General features: G+C 41.7%; 1 protein-coding gene across 3 annotated transcripts in view; it reads left to right on the top strand.

The window, feature by feature from the left end:
- fhit (fragile histidine triad diadenosine triphosphatase) overlaps positions 1-13,123 on the top strand; it is a 313,492-nt gene that overhangs the window by 3,516 nt on the left and 296,853 nt on the right. For 2 of the 3 annotated variants that reach the window (XM_021569594.3, XM_021569595.3), the window contains exon 2: positions 1,107-1,208. The gene's annotated coding sequence lies outside the window, so the exon portion shown is untranslated. The remainder of the gene's footprint in view (positions 1-1,106; positions 1,209-13,123) is intronic. The other variant, XM_090205953.1, reaches the window with a different exon arrangement.

The raw sequence follows: 13,123 nt of genomic DNA, 5'->3' as shown, positions 1-13,123 counted from the left end.
TTTTGGGACTGTGTCAACAGTGGACTAATGAAAAAATATATAGTTTTTGAGTTGAGCTTTTCTTTACGCATCCTTTTGATGTTCCTAGCTCTCCATACATCCCTCTAGTTTGTCTTCACAATAGCACTTTAACATCCAATAAAACCAGTGTGGATGAATATATCAGTGATACTTGTCCGCAGCTTTCCCTGGTTCCAAACTTCATTTGGAGATTTGTGGACAGGGATGCAAGAGAACTGGCATCAATGATACACTGTTTATTCATACCACAGCAATACTTAGTTGATTGGATTCTCTTTGCTTAATGTTGAATTAAACAGCCATAGATAGACCTGTGTTCATTTCTCTAGCCTGTATTTCCCCAGCATGTCCACCGTGTATCATGTTGTTCAGTGTGTTGTGTGCATCATTAATTGTGCCCATCTAACACACACACACAGGCTCTTGTATCATGTTGAGAATGCACAGGTCAATATCTATTTAGCAAGTTCTAATTAGGATTTGAAAATGACTTAAAATAGCATTTAGGAAAAGTACTGTCTAGAACAGCCATGCTCCAGGATGTATTCCTGTCCTCATTGACATTCATTTAGTGTTATATAGCAGTGTTACACAATATAGTTCTGGAAGTGGGATATGAATACAAGCACGACTCTCACTTCCTAAAGTCATAACAAAATTACATGTTCACATTGTCTTATAAAGCAACCCTGTGCTGTATTCAGGTCAGTGTTCTCCCACATTGAAAGTCAAGTGACCTACAAAAACACACCGAGTTCATCCAGTCATCTCTGACTGTTCCTTGAGTCCTTGATACTTTCCGAAAAGAAGAGCAGGAGGAATAGAGAGAGTGGTGATGCTGACAGAACCAATGGCTCCTCAGTTGTAATTCTGTGTGTGTGTGCATGTGTTCACTCTGAGGTCAGGCTGTGTGTGTGAGGGCTGCAGAGAGAAGACCTGACGAATGATTTTCAAGGAGAGGTCATGAAGGTCACCACCGTAGTGCGGTGGAAGGTGCCCAGACCCTCAGCAGAATATCAAATCTCTTTGCATTTCTCTTCCATTTACATGGAGCCTGATGTCCGTACTGGTCTCTGCCCCTGCAGGTAAAGAAAAGTGCGGTACTGTAGAAGATCCGAGAGGAGTTCACACTGCATCAAGTCTAAAAGTTGTGATCTGCTCTGGAGTCCAGGTACACTTATAGACAGGTAAATATGATTAAACAAGACAAGCACACAGTATCTGACTAAACTCTTGGACAGTTTGTAGTGCAGAGGGAAAGGACAGCTGTTATGTAAAATGGCAATACATTTGGTTGTGCCTATAAATACATGAATTAAGATGGTGACATGCTATAGGGGATGTACTCACTACTGTAGCTAGGTTTCCATCCAATTAGTGACAAAATCTGCATTTTGCCAGAGATGGGTTTCCATCAAATTGACCTGTTGTGAATAAAAGGCTGTGCGTGATGACAGTGTATATTAAACATATATATATACTTTTTACCCCTTTTTTTTACCCCAATTTTGTGATATCCAATTGGTAGTTACAGTCTTGTCCCATCGCTGCAACTCCCGTACGGACTCGGGAGAGGGGAAGGTCGAGAGCCATGCGTCCTCCGAAACATGACCCCGCCAACATGACCCCGACTACACTGGGCCAATTGTGCATCACCTCATGGGTCTCCCGTTCGTGACACAGCCCGGGATCGAACCTGGATCTATAGTGACGACTCTAGCACTGTGATTCAGTGCCTTAGACCGCTGTGCCACTCGGGAGACCCATAAAATACCTTTTGCGGTTAAATTCCCATGTACCGAATAAAAAAAAAAGTTAAATGGGTTTCCATGGCATTTCCAACTCTACTGATGGTTTTGTCAACAAAACAACGTTGAGTTATATTGCTAATGTGCCCCCTCTGGTCTTGTCATGTGTGCTCTAGCCAACAGCTTGACATACAGTGTGCGTAAAATAGCCTACGTGATGAGATTATTATGGACAAAAGAGCAAGATTATTTGTCAAAAGGCAGCCAAGCATCGATCATCATGTCTCCATAATAAGAATCTTGATATTTATTGGCGAGGAGCATCAATCACCGCGTGCACTTTCACCACCTTGAAAAGTTCATCATACCTTATCTGTAGCCCAATAAACTGCATTATTTCCCAATGAGTCGTAGTGGAAGGACCACATAACATATCATCACGTGACTCCAAGTTTACTTCGATATGATGATTATTATATCAATATTTGTGCATAAAGGAATTTCCATCGCCATTTCTTGCATAATTAATATTTATAGACACAAAGATCCCACCTCATCTAGCGTATTTGTTTTGTAGACATTTGGAAAGTTTGCTGACAAATTTGCTGTTTCCATCGGGCCTGTCGTGACATTTTTGTTATGCAATGTGTACATTAGTCTCTTAAAAACGTTGGATGGAAACCTGGTTAATGACAGCAAAAATGTAATGAGCATAAATCAAGTCATTCATGACCTTTTGATTATTGTAAGTCAATATATGTCCTGTTGCATGGTAGAAGCCTTTAAATGTATCATCCCAAATGCTTATTGTGATGCCCTTCAACCCTGCCTATCCTGTTAGTGTTTTTTCTGGTCATGTCTCAACATGGGGCTTAGTGTACGTCAATGTCAGTGGCAGAGCAACAAAGGAGCGGAGGTCCAATGCATGGTGCCCAGGGGATGACATTTATCCCCACTCTGTATTTCTGCTGTTAATCCGATTGGAGACAAAGGCCTTCATTCCCAATCACATTAACCAGTTGGCATCTCTTCAGTCTCTTTCACTCTTAATCCCATTCAATGCTAGCAAAAATGTTACTTGATCTGATTGGGCACAACAGCAATCTGATACTGGAAGATAATTGGTCATATCTGATTTGGGGAAGCGGGGGAAAAGAAAACATTTAGAGGTGGGGGAAGGGGGTTGGGGAAAAATAAGTGAGGGAAGTGGGTGGGAAAAGAGATAGATAGTAGGATGAGCAAAAGGAGAGTTGAGCAATGATCTGTCTGAGCAATGATGGGGCTCCTTGTTTTTTTGTTAGTCGTCTTGCCTGGGGATATGAATGATTGTTGGTCAATCCTTTAAACCAGGTAGGCCTACAACTGAACTGAATTCTGGAGATGTGTGTCAGCTACTTTTAGATATATTCTTTGCCTTACCACTAAGTAAAAGGATCACCCTTCCAAAAATGAGATATGTGTTCAATTTCACCTTCTAATTTCACCTTTCAATCTCCTTTATCCTCTCTGGAATGTGCTGCTTCAATCCTTTGACAAAGAGCTTAGCCACCCAAAGCCACCAGTGATGGGAATTGGCGTCTCTTCTGTGCTACTACACACTACCCCTAGGGATCTCTTATGTGTCTCATTACTATTCACATAAACACTATAAGACATTTACACAGATGTGCTTACAAGTGTTAATGTCTGCCTGCATTGTTTTTATTTTGTCTCTCACTTACACTCTGTGCTGTAGACCTGTAGCCTACATAGTTTCAAACGTTTAGGCACTGTAGGCCCCTAAAATGAAATTCTGTACCATGGTTACCAAATCATTTTTCACCTCTAATTAGGGACTGATTTAAAGCTGGGGCACCAGGCGGGTGCAATTAATTATCAGGTAGAACAGAAAACCAGCAGTAGTCTGGTCCTTGTTGGGTAAGATTTGAATACCCCTGCTCTAGGCTATGCATTACTGTATATTCCAGTAGATACATGTTTTGAATAATTTTCAAATTAAAGCAGTCACAGAAATGCAGAAGCATTACATTCTGTGTGGCTACTGCAGGATTGTAGGAGTACCTGTGGCACTCCAAGAACAGGGTTGTGTATACCCCTGCCATATATCCTACGGCTCCTTAGAAAAAAAAGTGTCTACACAACAGTTGCCTACATTATTAGAAAAAAGGGATCCAAAATGTTTTTTGGCTGTCCGCATAGGATAACTCTTTGAAGAACCTTTTGGGGTTCCATGTAGAAACCTTTCCACAGAGGGTTCTACCTGGAACCAAAAAGAGTGTTCCTATGCGGACAGCAAAAAACCTTTTGGATCCCCCTTTTCGAATAATGTAGGCAACTATTGTGTAGGCCTATTTGTGTGATGTACAGAATTGTAACATGATATGTGAATGCTTTCATACTATTACATCTTAGCTAATGTAATGCATTGGCAGCATGTTTTTCAACTAACCTTTACATGGCGATACTTCCTTAATTCTCAACTTGGAAGTCACTGGTATCTTCTCAACTCCCATCGCTAGTTGCAGGAGGAACGTTGGACGTTATGAAATTAAATACATTTTTTGCTTCATGAGATAATCCAACAATATAATATGTATGCCGCCATATTGTCTATTTCAGATCTTCTCTCATTGATCAAGACAGGTGAGTGTCCATCCCAAAGTGCTGCACATCATGACTCAGAAATCAAGCGTCACTTTGAATAACACTAACCTGTCTTGATCAATGAGAGAAGATCAGAATTGGACACAGTTTTGAATACACTTCATGGAGCAAGAAAATGTATACATTTCATAATGGAGCATTTTCTAAATTCCAACGTCCCACCTGCAACTAATGATGGGAGTTGTGAAGACAAAGGTAACTTCCAAATTGAGAATTAATGAAGTATCGCCATGTAAATGTTGTTGAAAAATGTCTGTCGGTGCTTTACAATAGCTAAACTGTAACAAGTAGGGAGGCCTTCACATATCACATTACAATTCTGTAGCTACGTGTTAGGATGAGGCCATCATGTGTGCACTCTGATTGTAGCGGGCCATTTTCCCTAATGCAAACTCTCTCACATTGCTAAAGACAGCCGGACATTCAATATTCAAATGTGTACTTTACGCCCTACACTGAAAACATGTTGAGTGTTTTGTAGCGGTGTCTAGTTGATTGTATTGATTTGCTGGGAAAACTCCAGGCAGACAGGGATGTCATGACGTTGGCCTCTTTGGGTATAGCAACCCCATCCCCCTCTCCCTGCCTCCTTCAACTAGGCTGCTGTGGTCAGTGGCCATAAATTCCCGAGAAGACCCTGCCACATGGCTACATAGTAGAGAGAGAGTAAACTTTCATAGAGGACAAAGGAAATCCTTCCACCTCACAGAAATTGAGGTACAAACAAATTTCATGTTCCGGAGAAAGTATAAAAGATCGGTGAAGAATCCAGCTACGAACTGGTCCGTTTGTCACAACATGGGAAAGCTCATGGGAGACAGTGTGGCCACATTACCATAACGCTGTTTATATAATAGCCTCAGATATGAGGTTTACATCTAATTGTTGTATAAGATGAATGAGTGAGTATGATACTGTTGTATAATTGTGTAATATGATTTTGGACTGTTTAATGAAGAAAAATACAATTCCCTTTTGATTTGAACTAAATCAGAGGACCGCCCCTGAGCCCAGTTAGGGTCAGACATCCTGGGACAGCCCCCTTCTGCCATTCCGAATAAAACCCAACTTTGAGAAATTATCAGGAGACCAAGCTTACCTCAATTACGAGATGGCTAAAGGTTGCAGACCTTGCTTTTCTCCATTAGGAGGACAAAAGTTGTAGACCATTGCTGAATCTTTTAACCATACCACGTGGTTAAACTCTTAGACTATCGATGCCGACAGAATAAGAACAAGTCTTTGATACTAATTACTAGTCTGCAGCTAGGAATTCGGTATCATTGAACGCGAAGAACGACAACCGCCGAAACATCCATCTATAACGAATGTCACTTTGAACTATCCCCTCTAACCAAGACAGAGAGGGAGAGAGATGGACAATTCTACGAAAGACACAAGCTTTTCACCAGCGATCAAGACGACACACTGAGCGTAAATATATATATATATATATATATATTGATTGCAATTGTTCCCGAATGAGTGAGCGTTCATGTGTAAAGGATTAGCATTTCAATTGTTATAATTATCACTCTGTAGTGACTTCTTAGTCGACCCCCACTTCCCCTTTTGTCTAACAAGCCGCCTTGCCGGTTTAGCCCACTAGGGCACATTCTCCTATCATTTCATGTAACCACATTTAGTTTGATTGTTTGTTTATACATTTCTGTGAATTACAGCGATTAGGCAATATATCTTTGCCTCAGCCATACCTCCAGTAGCTCATTACAGTAATGTTGATGTCGATATTTTTCCTGCCTTTGAGTGATTATTCAAGGATTCAAGAAACGTGTTTCCTACCTGTTAGTCTCTTCTCACACCTGTATGACTTTGTTCTCCAGGCCTGCCAACATGGAAATGTAAGAAAAAAGTGGGGATAATAACAGACTACTAGGCTTAGGCCTATACCTGCTGATGCCACCAGACAGAGGGTATGTAAGTTAGTTGGTGATGGTCTTTCGGATGAGAAGGAAGGGAACAGACGTGCATGATATGGGATGTGAAATTTGTGCCCAAAGAATTATAATTTAAGTGCAAATTGACATTGAGCCGAAGTGTATTTTCTTGTCAAATTTGTCTCCTTTGGTCTTGAGCACATGATTGCAGTCGTCAGTGATTACACTGCACCTTTATTCAGGAAATCACCTTCTTACCTCCGTGGCTACTCAGGCAATCACGAAGATGGTTGCATCTTCCACTCTGTCTATCGCCTCCCTTGGCAGTGAGACATGGTAAGCCTACCTGCATCCAGCAGATACCTTCTTAGGGCACAGACGCTGTGACAGGATGAGCTGAGACAGGATGCCGAAGGGTGCCAGACAGGATGGTGCATTACCGCCACCAACAACACGGGTGGTGAAATTACATAAAAAGCTAGCTAGCTACTTGATACTTCCTGGACCAGAGCTAGGTCGGACCAGAGCTAGACCAGCGCTAGTGTGAACCAGAGATTACTAGCTGCTAGCTATGCCCTGCACCAGAGTTTTTAGCTATGCCATGGACCAGACAGTGTGGACCAGAGCTACAGTACCAGTCAAAAGTTTGGAAACACCTACTCATTTAAGGGTTTTTCTTTAATTGTACTATTTTCTACATTGTAGAACAATAGTGAAGACATCAAAACTATGAAATAACACATATGGAATCATGTAGTAACCAGACAAATGTTAATCAAATCAAAATATATTTGATATTCTTCAAAGTAGCCACCCTTTGCCTTGAGGATAGCTTTGCACTCTCTTTGCATTCTCTCAACCAGCTTCACCTGAAATGCTTTTCCAACAGTCTTGAAGGAATTCCCACATATGCTGAGCACTTGTTGGCTGCTTTTCCTTCACTCTGCGGTCCAACTCATCCCAAACCATTTTGGGTTGAGGTTGGGTGCTTGTGGAGGCCACAAGCAGAATACCAATTGTCATTCATTAGGAAAAAAATAATGACATTTATGATGGTCAATTTTGAAACTGATGCAGCATTCCACCACTCTCCTTCTTGGTCAAATAAAGAAAAACCATTGAATGAGTAAGTAGGTGTGTCCAAACCTTTGACTGGTAGCATAGCTGGCTACGACCTGGACCAGCGCTAGTGCGGACAACAGCTACAGCTAGTCGGAAGTTTACATATACCTTAGCCAAATACATTTAAACTCAGTTTTTCACAATTCCTGACATTTAATCCTATAACAATTCCTGTGTTAGGTCTGTTAAGGTCACCACTTTATTTTAAGAATGTGAAACAATAGTATAATAGAATAATAGTAGAGAGAATGATTTATTTAAACTTTTAGTTCTTTCCTCACAGTTCCAGTGGGTCAGAAGTTTACATACACTCAATTAGTATTTGGTAGCATTGCATTTAAATGGTTTAACTTGGGTCAACCGTTTTGGGTAGCCTACCACAAGCTTCCCACAATAAGTTGGGTGAATTTTGGCCCATTGCTCCTGACAGAGCTGGTGTAACTGAGTCAGGTTTGTAGGCCTCCTTGGTCACATACGCTTTTTTTTAGTTCTGCCCACAAATGTTCTATGGGATTGAGGTCAGGGCTTTGTGACGGCCACTCCAATACCTTGACTTTGTTGTCCTTAAGCAATTTTGCCACAACTTTGGAAGTATGCTTGGGGTCATTGTCCATTTTGAAGACCCATTTGTGACCAAGCTTTAACTTCCTACCTGATGTCTTAAGATGTTGCTTCAATGTATCCACATAATTGTCCTGCCTCATGATGCCATCTATTTTGTGAAGTGCATCAGTCCCTCCTGCAGCAAAGCACCCCCACAACATGATGCTGCCACCCCCGTGCTTCACGGTTGGGATGGTGTTCTTCGGCTTGCAACACTCACTCTTTTTCCTCAAACATAACGATGGTCATTATGGCCAAACAGTTCTATTTTTGTTTCATCAGACCAGAGGACATTTCTCCAAAAAGTACGATCTTTGTCCCCATGTGTAACGGTTTTCTTGATGAGAAGGAGAGTCGGACCAAAATGCGGCGTGTCTATTGCAATCCATGTTTAATGAAGTAACACACTAAACACAAACACTATCAAAACAATAAACTTAACGAAAACCGAAACAGCCTATACTTGTGTAACCTAACAATGACATCAGGACAATAAGGACAATCACCCACGACAAACTCAAAGAATATGGCTGCCTAAATATGGTTCCCAATCAGAGACAACGATAAACACCTGCCTCTGATTGAGAACCACTTCAGACAGCCATAGACTTAGCTAGAACACCCCACTAGCTACAATCCCCATACATACACACCACATACAAAAACCCATGCCACACCCTGGCCTGACCAAATAAATAAAGATAAACACAAAATACTTTGACCAGGGTGTGACACCATGTGCAGTTTCAAACCATAGCCTGTTTTTTTATGGCGGTTTTGGAGCAGTGGCTTCTTCCTTGCTGAGCGGTCTTTCAGGTTATGTCGATATAGGACTTGTTTTACTGTGGATTTAGATACTTTTGTACCTGTTTCTTCCAGCATCTTCACAAGGTCCTCGCAACAAAGTACGTTCATCTCTAGGAGACAGAATGCGTCTCCTTCCTGAGCGGTATGATGGCTGTGTGGTCCCATGGTGTTTATACTTGCGTGTTATTGTTTGTACAGATGAACGTGGTACCTTCAGGCATTTGGAAATTGCTCCCAAGGATGAACCAGACTTGTGTAGGTCTACAATTTTTTTTCTGAGGTCTTGGCTGATTTCTTTTGATTTTCCCATGATGTCAAGGAAAGAGGCACTGAGTTTGAAGGTAGGCCTTGAAATACATCCACAGGTACACCTCCAATTGACTCAAAGGATGTCTATTAGCCTATCAGAAGCTTCTAAAGCCATGACATCATTTTCTGGAATTTTCCAAGCTGTTTAAAGCACAGTCAACTTAGTGTGTGTGTATCCTTCTGACCCACTGGAATTGTGATACAGTGAAATAATCTGTAAACTGTTGTTGGAAAAATGACTTGCGTCATGCACAAAGTAGATGTCCTATCTGACTTGCCAAAACTATAGTTTGTTAACAAGAAATTTGTGGAGTGGTTGAAACACTTAGGTTGTAGTCATTAAAACTTGTTTATGTTAACTTTCGACTTTAACTGTGTAAGACAACTGCTGGGACAGCCCAAGCAGAGCTCCTGATCGATATGACCGAAAATAATTTCTGAACATCAGCACTGCGATTACTCTCCACGGACTGGCAGAATCCTTTTTTTCCTTTATGGAGTCTGACGAGCCCGACACGAACGATATACTGCTTTCTCGGGAACAGGCCCAGATCCCCATGATTTGTGTGAAGAGGAGGCGGAGAAAAAGGGGCCAAAGGGCCTGCTGCCTTCTGAGAATTCGTAGGCGATCAAGTAAACACCCACTTCCTTCCATTCTGCTAGCAAACGTGCAATCTTTGGAGAATAATCTTGCACATAGGTAATCTATTTTAATCTACCAACGGGGCATTCACAACTGGAATATCTTATGCCTCACGGAGTCGTGGCTGAATGATGACACTATCAACATATGCTGTACATGGTTATACGCTGTACCGGCAGGATAGAACAGTGGCGTCTGGTAAGATAAGGGGCGGCGGGCTATGTATTTTTGTAAATAACAGCTGGTGCACGATATCTAAGTCAGTCTCGAGCTATTGCTCGCCTGAGGTAGAGCATCTCATGATAAGCTGTCGACCGCACTATCTATCTAGAGAGTTTTCATCTGCATTTTTCGTAGCTGTTTACATACCACCACAGTCAAAGAAAACTTTGAATGAGCTGTATTCCGCCATAAGCAAACAAGAAAACGCTCAACCAGAGGCGGCACTCCTAGTAGTCGGGGACTTTAATGCAGGGAAACTCAAATCCGTTTTACCAAATTTCTATCAGCATATTAAATGTGCAACCAGAGGAAAAAAAACTGCATCATCGAGAGCATGGTTGCATCACTGCCTGGTATGGCAACTGCTCGGCCTCCGACCGCAAGGCACTACAGAGGGTAGTGCGAACGGCCCAGTACATCACTGGGGCCAAGCTTACTGCAATCCAGGACCAATATATCAGGCAGTGTCAGAGGAAGGTCCCAAAAATTGTCAGACTCCAGCCACCCTAGTCATAGACGCACGGCAAGCGGTACCGGAGCACCAAGTCTAGGTCCAAGAGGCTTCTAAACAGCTTCTACCCAAGCCATAAGATTCCTGAACACCTAATCAAATGGCTACCCATACTTGACATTACCCCCCCCCCCCTTTTTTTTTTTTACACTGCTGCTATCTGTTGTTATCATCTTTGCATAGTCACTTTAATAACTCTACCCACATGTACATATTACCTCAACTAACCTGGTGCCCCCGCACATTGACTCTGTACCGGTACCCCCAACAAACTGCATTGTTGGTTAGGGGCTTGTAAGTAAGAATTTCACTGTAAGGTCTACACATGTTGTATTTGGTGCATGTGACTATTACAATTTGATTTGACATGGGTACTATGGTGCCTTGAGTTGGTTGGAACCTCTCCAGCGCACTGACAATAAACAATGATTCCTATTAAGATTGACTTTGAGTGTCCCTGTGGAAGAATTTCCACAACATTCCCATTGGAAATGTTTTTAGTTATAAAAATATTTGGCTACGCCCTGGACCAAAGCTACTGCTGATCAGAGCTACTAGCTTTGCCCTGGACCAGAGCTAGCTAGCTAGTAGCATAGAGGGCCTTTTAAATGCCTAATTCAGTGGGTATGCCCTGGACCAGAGCTAGTGACATATTATACCTCTGGCCCAGCGTGTTAGAGCGCGTGAGCTTTGACATTAGCAGACTAGGTGCCCTAGTCACACCATCTGCAGCTGGATGCTTCTCACCCACTTTGACATGAAGTGACTTAAATTGACAATAGTCTGCATTTTCAATATGTAGCCCACTATCCCAGGTTTCCAAGTAGGCTTCCTAGCCCTATAGCTCAAATGTCAGTGTTGGTTCACAGACAGCGAGAGCAGAATACCAATTGTCATTCATTAGGAAAGAAATAATGACATTTATGATGGCCAATTTTGAAACTATTAGGCTTTTTAATGCTCTTCGCATTGTTTTCACTCTGCCTCTCCTACCTCAATTATGTTATGTGTGTTGGTGTCTCAGTCCATTGCATCTTCCTAGCTCAGGCCGTCCGTCCCTTGGGAATTAATGGCGGGGAATTGATCTGTTATCATATTTGTGCATTATCTCCAGCAGCTGGTGGATATGCATGGTGCTGTGAGCAATGATAGAAAAATATTAGCCCCAGTAAATGCCACGTCTTTATATCACGTCAGGAACACCTAACCAGAAGCTATAAATACAATGGAGCCTGTCTAGCATGTACACGTGCACATTACTTATATTTGGTCACAAGGAAAAAAGCGAGAACACTGTTATTAATTAGATTAATTGGATTATAATGCAAGTAGATCATGAAGAATTTGATTCTGGGAGGCTACTTTCTGAATCTACAGCTTTTCTACAGTAGATTTGAAGTAAAGGACACAATAACACATTGGACTGTCTGTCCTCAGTCTTTTGCTCTGATTCTTGGGTGGGAATGTGTGGATTCCCATTCACAGCTTGTAGAGGAACAAGGTTTCAATCAACTGAGATGTTTACGAAACAACCATCATCCCATCATTCATGTGACTGGAAGTTGTGTCAACGTGACCCACTATCCAATGTGACTCATGCTGCCTTGGGTTGAGTTCTGTTGGTTCAAATCAAAAAGTGATCCTGCTGTTACTTCTCCCTCCATCTGTCAAAACCTTGTCATGTACAAATGGTTAAATGCTGTTGTCTTTCTGTCGAGCTACCATTGTGTATGCTAGGGCATATGTACAGAGAGATAAATATGGAAATGCATCATAATGCTTTGTGTGCCAAGAGGAATCTCACAAAGCACTTACTGTCATTGTAGAATTATACAAGGGTACAGAAACTGGCAGTTCCTTTTATCTAATGTATTTACTACAAGCAGTAGAATCAACAAAATATTTTAATTTTGAGTTATCACATTAGCTGCTCTGTATGAATTTAATGAATGTCAGTTTGTATTTGGACGTAAAGAACACAATGTCAAATTAACTTAACTCTAAGATCTGTCCAGAGTGTCTCCCTCATTAAAAGTGATGTGTTTGTTTTTGGCTTCAGTTTTCGGATGCTATTTCAATTGAAGTTCAGGTCTTTGAGTTGTTACCCCCTCTGGGCATGCCCAAATTAGACGAGTGGTACTAGACGGCTAATGTATAAAAGTGGATTTTGCTGGATTTTGTAGAGTGAGGCTTCCTCAGGTCAGTGTGCATGTGTGAGGCCAGGGGTTTAAGTTGAAAAAACCTCCAGGAGTTTGTTTAGTTTCCCCTGCAGGTTTGCCTGTAAAGCTATCATCTGGTTCTGATGTCTCTTTGGGAAGTCTTGGCCAGTGGTAATAAACAAGATATCTGAGCAGCGAACACCAGGACTTTGAAATCTCTTTACCGATAGCCTAATTGTCCCTGGATCCAGTTGTGCTCTTTGTTGCTTTTGCATTTTCATCTATACATTTCAACTTGAATTGAGTTATTAGACTGTTGGTAGTGACTGTTTGTGAAAGTCAAATGCAATAGTCAAACTTCACCTTCAAATATTCAGATTTAGATTGTTCCTTCCAGCTTTACCTCGTGGGCATTG

Source organism: Oncorhynchus mykiss, chromosome 17, assembly GCF_057628025.1.
Source record: "Oncorhynchus mykiss isolate SJ-2025 chromosome 17, ASM5762802v1, whole genome shotgun sequence".
Lineage (NCBI taxonomy): Eukaryota > Metazoa > Chordata > Actinopteri > Salmoniformes > Salmonidae > Oncorhynchus > Oncorhynchus mykiss.
The sequence above is the reverse complement of the archived record's forward strand: the minus strand, read 5'-3'. Positions and strand labels throughout refer to the sequence as shown.